Here is an 8,886-nt window from a genome sequence, read left to right as displayed (position 1 = left end):
CAGCCCTTTCATGGAATTAATTCTGGCAGTTACATTTTTAATTTGATAAATCTCTCTTTTATTCTTTGAATATTCCTTTTTATAGCATTTTCTCTTCATGTATACAATATCTTCTCATCTGGGAATATTAATTACATTTTCTTTAGTTTTCTACTTCCTGCACTAGTTCTGTTCCCTTGAGTTTCCCCCCTCCATCCCCTACCCATTCGCTTATATGAATCTCTGTCATTTCAGAGGCTTTCTTCAAACGTCTAATGATCATTAGCTGCCTGTTCAGACGAATATCAAGGTACCTCCAAGCTGACTGGGGCACAGTGAAAGTGGGAGGGGTTTGTCCACTGGCAGGTTTCACTGGGAACCCCCAGCTGTCAGCATCTACAGGTCTTTTATCTTGGGCCAGGTTTTCCTGAGAGGAATCCTCTAATCCCCTGCTTGGAGGATATTAACCTGGCTGCCAGTTTTCTGGGAGTTTAATAGGAGAAGGATGCTGAGATCACTGTTCCGTGTGTAGACTTTTACTTAATCCTCTGCTTTTGGTGTAACACTCTGTCTTCAGCTATGCCTGGTATTCCTGCATCCAGAGATCCTGATTCAACAGCTCCAGAAAATAAACCACTGGTGTTCTGCAGGGCAGGGGTGAAGTGGTAACCTACTCAAGGTGAATAGGGCAACTGAGAAGATCTAACAGCTTAACAGACTTTCAACTGCTCCACCTGTTTTTAGCCCCACCTCACCTGCCTTTGGATGTTGCTGACGTCTCTGATGCGTGAGCCTCTCAGGGCTTGAATCAACTGGCATGCGACTGCCTCTCCACCACCTCTTGTGGGCACTTCGCTTTCATTTTCCTCTGGCATGTTCAGTTGCTAATTGCCTATTTGCTTTTTACTTTCCAAAATTATTTCATCTGCCTGTCTTTTATTCTCTGTGGTCTTGAGTTTATGCTGTATTTTTTGTTTGGCTTGCTTTTGTCTTTGGGTTTTTTGGATTTTTTGTTTTTTGATCTTGAAACCTCTGGGGTGTCTCTGTAGACCAGTTAGTTGACTGTTTTCAGCTCTTAGCGACTTCAAGCTATGCCTCAGCTTCGGAGCCAAGCCATGCTCTTCTCACGGGGGCCCCCAGCCAATGACTGAGCAAGGTGGAGATAAATAACCCAGATCATGCTCGTCTCTGCTGAATTCTAGGCAACGACTGAGCAACGCTGGAACGCAAGGGCCTAACTGTGTCCACCATTAAGGAACTCTTCCAGTGGGCAATCTGTGCTCCAGAGCTCCCCATTGAGCTGGGTCAGACTGTGTCATCTGCATCAAAGTCTGATGGCTCCCCCTGCCCAGGCCTGGGCCTGTTTTCCTCACAAGTGTTACTCATCAATACACCTTTTGTTTTCAACACCTGCTTCCTAGAGAATGCAACTGGCATGCTAGCTTATGTAAGAAAGAGAATCTCTTGGAAGGATACAGAGTTATCTTAGAGAATCAAATGTAGAATTCACTTGTGAAGGAAGAAGCACTCTAGGTATCTCAGCAACAGGACTCTGCCCGACTTTCCTTTAAGGCACTGAATTGGTGTAATTTAGTTCCAAGGACACTGAACTTCACCATCATCTCTCAAGGCTGAGCTTCAAAATATCAGGAAGAGAGAATATGATTGGCCCAACTTGAGTCAAGTTCAATTAGCAGTGGCCAGGAGGACTTAGTACTAATTGAGGGCCATTTCCATAGAGGGAGGAGGTGTGAGCTAATAGTCATCCAAAAAAGATGTTACTGCTAGGCAGATGCCATTTGCCAGTGATTGTACAGGTGAAAATGAGGGACAATATTAGGTAGATATGTCTTATGAGCTAGATTCAGAAAAAAGAGAAATACCACTTATTCTGGGTCACCCAGAAAAAAGAGTAATCACCCTCCCACATGTCTGCCATTTACTATTTGGAAATAACTATCATGTTTCCTTTTGAGTCGTCTATAGTCTAGGCTAGGTATCTTAATTTCTTTCTAGAGTTCTCCATTTATTATTTTTTAAAGAACCCTCACTTTCCTATTTGTCATTTTCTGGAGAGATTTTATGTAAGTGGAATCTGATCAGAGTGAAGGAGACTTACTTTTAATGAGCTACTAGTAAACTAGCCACAATCTGCATTTTTAAAATGGATGTTCTTGAACTTAAGTGCTTATTTTTTTTCTAAACTCTTATTTGTAGTTCATTTAGTTTTCATTCTTGATTCATATGGGTACTTATTATAACTTTTAGTTTTTTCACATGTATATGTGACAACCTCTTATATCTTTATCTAAATTGTTGATGTTAAGGAACCTGGTGGCATATTATCATTCGTGATTTCTCTCCAGTTGACATCAGTCTATCAAGATTCATTCTTCAGGTTTGGTCATTCTGCCGCATTTCTCCATTCAATCCACAAGCATATTACCACAGGCTTCCTCAAATACTGTTGAAATCCAGACAGATTGAAGTTATGGTAGTCCCCTGAGCCACCAAGTCCCCTTCCAAGGAAAGGGAGCACATCTAAAGAACATCTCTTCTACATGTACACAAATTGGCTAGAATCACGTCAATATCATGCTCAAATGGTTTCCAGCATTTCCTCTTGCCTGTTTCAAAAATTCAGTTCATTTGATCTTCTTCTTTAATATGCCTCAAAAATTACAATTTGCAGTTTCAGAGCATAACAGCAATTGCTTTGGGGACTATGGACCTGGAGATGAAACTCATTTATAGTTATCCCATATCATATTGTTAACTACTTGGGCATTAACCCCTTCTCTTCCATGCTTTTCTACCTTGTTGAGTATTAATGCGTCTTACAGAATTAACTACTATAAGAAGCACAGTGGTCAGACAATTCTATGGTCTTATGTTGACTTTACATCACCAAACAGTAGGCACATTCCTACTGTAATTACTCTGAAGTTTTTTAAAGTCTCTCTATTGTGGATTAGACTTCATAACACTACTTACAATTCAGTGACATCATCCCTGGTTGCTATATGAACTTCCCTCTTGTGACAAAAGCTGAAAAGCATGAATGTTAAATGAAAAAGAAGATGGAATAATCGTGGATCAGTTAGGACTTTTCTGGGTGCACATAACAAATTCAAGCTAGTGTAAATTTTAAAGTGAAATTTATTACAGAATGAGGGCTATCTTACAGAAAGAACCCAAGGGTAAGAATGCAGCCTTACAAAGGATGGGAATGGAGAACTGGAAAATCTCTGGGGACCCAGGGAGTGCTCTCTCCATCTCTCATCTCTGCTTCTATTAATGCACAGGCTTTTTGTCAATGGAATGGGTTAACTTCTAGTTGGCCCACAAGGAAAGCAGAAAATGTCCTCATAGCTCTCAAGTTCCAGTCCCACAGAAAGGCTCTATCTCAATTCTAAAATTCCCAGGCAAGGGGGGTGTAAACTCTTGACTGGCCCAACTTGGTTCAGGGGCAGACTCCCTGCTGAATCAACTGTGACCAGTAGAAAAGAATCTCATTGCATAAAGTGGCTATCAGGATCCCATGGATGGGGTGAGGATGATGAATTATTAGCTTTTTAAAAGACACACCAATAGATGTTTCCAGGCTCTTAATAGGCAGAAGGGCACCTTCAACCAAGAGCCAAGGGGGTAGGGGCAACTCCTCCCCCCATCCCCCTCCCATCTACCATACCACAGGCACTGGGCCTCCGCTACATGAGAAAACCTCTTTATAAATCTCAACTGCCCAGCTTTAGCAAGAAGTAGGCACTCAGTAAATATCTACTGAACAAATGAATTTCTGAAGACAGGAATTGTGAGAAACTACTTCTCTCCTGTTCTCTGGTGCACGGCTATGGTCTCTAGAAATTGCACAGATGGCAGAATAGGACTTGAGTTCACCTCCTCTCACAAAAACACCAAAATCACAACTAACTGGTGAACAGCCATTGACAAAAAAGACTCAAACCTACAAAAAAAGATCTTCTACGCCCAAAGACAAAAAAGAAGACACAATGAGATGGTAGGAGGGGTGCTTTTCTGGTATAATCAAATCCCAAACCTGCTGGATGGGTGACCAACAAACTGGAAAATAATCATATCATAGAGGTTCTCCCATAGGAGTTAAGAGATCTGAGCCCCACATCAGCCTCCCCAGCCTGGGGATCTGGCATTGGGAGGAGGAGCCCCCAGAGCATTTGGCTTTGAAGGCCAGTAGGGCTTGAGTGCAGGAGCTCCACAGGACTGGGGGAAACAGAGACTCCACTCTTGGAGGGTGCAAACAAGGTTTCACGTGCACTGGGACCCAGGGAAAAGCAGTGACTCCACAGAATCCTGGGCCAGACCTACCTGCAGATCTTGGAGGGTCTCTGGAGGAGGTGAGGTCAGCTGTGGCTCACTGTTTGGGCAAAGACACTAGTAGTGGATGCCCCAGAGAATACTCATCAGCCTGAGCTCTCACAGAGGTCGCCATTTTGACAGAGACCTGGACCCACCCAAAAGCCTGCAGGCTCCAGTGCTGGGAAGCCTCAGGCCAAATAACTAACAGGATGGGAACACAGCGCCACCAATCAGCAGACAGGCTGCCTAAATCTGTCCTTAGAAAACAGTTGCCTATAAACATACCTCCTGACATGGCCCTGCCTACCAGAGTGACAGACCCAGCTCCACCTGCCAGTGGGAAAGCACCAGTCCCTCTCACCAGGAAGCCTGAACAAGGCCTTGGATCAACTTCACCCACCAGGGGGCAGACACCAGAACCAAGAAGAATTACAGTCCTGCAGCCTGAGGAATGGAGACCACAAACACAGAAAGTTAGACAAAATGAGACGGCAGAGGAATATGTCCAGATTAAAGAACAAGATAAAACCCCAGAAGAACAAATAAATGAATTCAGAGTAATGACAGTAAAGATGATCCAAGATCTCGGAAAAAGAATGGAGGCACAGACCGAGAAGATACAAGAAATGTTTAACAAAGAACTAGAAGATTTAAACAACAAACAGAGATGAACAACACAAAAACTGAAATGAAAAATACACTAAAAGGAATCAATAGCAGAATAAATGAGGCAGAAGAACAAATAAGTGAGCTGGAAGACAGACTGATAGAAATCACTGTTGTGAAACAGAATAAAGAAAAAAGAATGAAAAGAAATGAGGACAGTCTAAGGGATTTCTGGGACATTAAATGCACCAACATTCACATTATAGGGGTCCCAGAAGGAGAAGAGAGAGAGAAAGGATCTGAGAAAGTATTTCAAGAGATAATAGCTGAAAACTTTCCTAACATGGGAAAGGAAACACTCAAGTCCAGAAAGCACAGAGAGTCCCAAAGAGGATTAACCCAAGGAAGAACACAATGAGTCACATATTAATCAAACGGACAAAAATTAAAGACAAAGAGAACATATTAAAAGCAACAAGGGAAAAGCAACAAATAACACACAAGGGAATCCTCATAAGGTTATCAGCTGATTTTTCAGCAGAAACTCTGCAGGTCAGAAGGGAGTGGCACAATATAGTTAAAGTGATGAAAGGGGGACTTCCCTGCTGGTCCAGTGGGTGAGACTCTCCACGCTCGCAATACAGGGGGCCCAGGTTTGATCCCTGGTTGGGGACTTAGATCCCACATGCACACCGCAACTAAGAGTTCACATGCCACAACTAAGAGTCCACATGCCGCAACTAAGAAGCCCACATGCCGCAACTAAGAAGCCCGCATGCCGCAACTAAGAGTCTGCATTCCGCAACTAAGAAGTCCACATGCTGACTAAAAGACCCACAAGCCACAACTAAAGATCCCACACACAGCAACGAAGATCCCGCATGCCACAACTAAGACCCGGTGCAGCCAAAATAAAAAAAAAATTAAAAAAATAAATATTAAACAAATAATTATAAATAAGGTGATGAAAGGGAAAAACCTATAATCAGGAATACTCTACCCAGCAAGGCTCTCATTTAGATGTGATGGAGAAATCAAAAGCTTTACAGACAATCAAAAGCTAAGAGAATTCAGCACCACCAAACCAGCTTTACAACAAATGCTAAAGGAACTTCTCTAGGTAGAAAAGAAGAGGCCACAGCTAGAAACAAGAAAATTATGAATGGGAAAGCTCACTGGTAAAGGCAAACATACAGTAAATGTAGGAAATCATCCACACACAAATATGATATCAAAACCAGCAACTGTAAAAAGAAGGGAGTACAAATGCAACATATTGGAAACGCACTGAAAATTAAGAGACCAGCAACTTAAAACAATCTTGTATATACAGAGACTGCTATATAAAAATGTCATGGGAACCGCAAACCGAAAACTACAATAGATACACACACAAAAAAGAAAAAACAATCCAAACACAATTATAAAGATACTCATCAAATCACAAGAGAACAAAAGAGGAAGGAAAGGAAAAAGAGCTGCAAAAACAAATCCAAAACAATTAACAAAATGGCAATAAGAACGTACTATCGATAGCTACCTTAAATGTAAATGGATTAAATGCTCTAACCAAAAGACACAGACTGGCTGAATGGATACAAAAACAAGTCCCATATATATGCTGTCTACAGGAGACCCATTTCAGATCCAGAGACCCACACAGACTGAAAGTGAGGGGACGGAAAAAAGGTATTCCATGCAAATGGAAATCAAAAGAAAGCTGGAGTAGCCATACTCATATCAGACAAAATAGACTTTAAAATAAAGACTGTTACAAGAGACAAAGAAGGACACTACATAATGATCAAGGAATCAATCCAAGAAGATAAAACAATTGTAAATATAAATGCAACCAACACAGGAACACATCAATATATAAGGCAAATACTAACAGCCATAAAAGGAAAAACTGACAGTAACACAATAATAGTGGGGGACCATAACACCCCACTTACATCAATGGACAGATCATCCAAACAGAAAATCAGTAAGGAAATACAGGCCTAAATGACACATTAAACCAGATGAACTTAATTGACGGTTATAGAACATGCCATCTGAAAGCAGCAGAATACACATTCTTCTCAAGTGCTCATGGAACATTCTCCAGGACTGATCACATGGTAGGCCACAAAGCGAGCCTTGGTAAATTTAAGGATACTGAAATCATATCAAGCATGTTTTCCGACCACAACACTATAAGATTAGAAATCAACTACAAGAAAAAAAAAACTGTAATAAAAACACGTGGAGGCTAAACGATATGTTACTAAACAACCAATGGATCACGGAAGAAATCAAAGAGAAAATCAAAAAATACCTGGAGACAAATGAAAATAAAAACACGATGATCCAAAACCTATGGGATGCAGCAAAAGCAATTTTAAGAGGGAAGTTTATAGCAATACAATCTTACATCAGGAAACAAGAAAAATCTCAACTTAAAAAACCTAACCTTACCCCAAAAGCAACTAGAGAAAGAAGAACAAACAAAACCCAAAGTTAGTATCAATAGAAGGAAAGAAATCATAAAGATCAGAGCAGAAATAAATGAAAGAGAAACAAAATAGAAAAGATCAATGAAACTAAAAGCTGGTTTTTGAAAAAAATTGATAAACCATTAGCCAGACTCATCAAGAAAAAAAGGGAGAAGACTCAAATCAATAAAATTAGAAATGAAAAAGAAGTTACAACAGACACCACAGAAATACAAAGGATCATAAGAGACTACTACAAGCAACAATATGCCAATAAAATGGACAACCTAGAAGAAATGGACAAATTATTAGAAAGGTATAATCTCCCAAGACTGAACCAGAAAGAAATAGAAAATATGAACAGACCAATCACAAGCACTGAAATTAAAACTCTGATTAAAAAACTCCCAACAGGGCTTCCCTGGTGGCACAGTGGTTGAGAGTCCGCCTGCCAATGCAGGGGACATGGGTTCGTGCCCCGGTCTGGGAAGATCCCACGGGCTGCGGAGCAGCTGGGCCCGTGAGCCATGGCCGCTGAGCCTGCGCGTCCAGAGCCTGTGCTCCGCAACGGGAGAGGCCAAAACACTGAGACGCCTGCATACCGCAAAAAACAAAAACAAAGACAAAAAAACTCCCAACAAACAAAAGTCCAGGACCAGATGGCTTCACAGGCGAATTCTATCATACATCTAGAGGAGAGTTACCACCTATCCTTCTGAAACTATTCCAAAAAACTGCAGAGGAAGGACACTCCCAAACTCATTCTTTGAGGCCACCATCACCCTGATACCAAAACCAAAGATACCACAAAAAAGAAAATTACAAGCCAATATCAGTGATGAACAAGATGCAAAAATCCTCAACAAAATACTAGCAAACCAAGTCCAACAATATGTTAAAAGGATCAAACACCATGATCAATTCGAATTTATCTGAGTGATGCAAGGATTTTTCAATATCTGAAAATCAATTAGTATGATACACCACATCAACAAATTGAAGAATAAAAATCATATGATCATCTCAATAGATGCAGAAAAAGCTTTTGACAAAGTTCAACACCCATTTATGATAAAACAAAAAAACTCTCCAGAAAGTGGGCATAGAGGGAACCTACCTCAACATAATAAAGGCCATATATGACAAACCTACAGCTAACAGCATATTCAATGATGAAAAGCTGGAAGCATTTCCTCTAAGATCAGGAACAAGACAAGGCTGCCCACACTCACCACATTTATTCAACATAGGTTTGGAAGTCCTAGCCATGACAATCAGAGAACAAAAAGAAATAAAAGGAAACCAAATTGGAAAAGAAGAAGTAAAACTGTCACTGTTTGCAGATGACATAATCCTATAAATAGAAAACCCTAAAGATGCTACTAGATCTCATCAATGACTTCAGTAATGTTACAGGATACAAAACTAATACACAGAAATCTGTCGCATTTCTATACATTAACAATGAAAGATCAGAAAGAGAAAT

The sequence above is a fragment of the Monodon monoceros genome, unplaced genomic scaffold (genome assembly GCF_005190385.1).
Source record: "Monodon monoceros isolate NGI ecotype Baffin Bay Population unplaced genomic scaffold, NGI_Narwhal_1 Super_Scaffold_16, whole genome shotgun sequence".
Lineage (NCBI taxonomy): Eukaryota > Metazoa > Chordata > Mammalia > Artiodactyla > Monodontidae > Monodon > Monodon monoceros.
Note: the sequence above shows the minus strand (reverse complement) of the source record.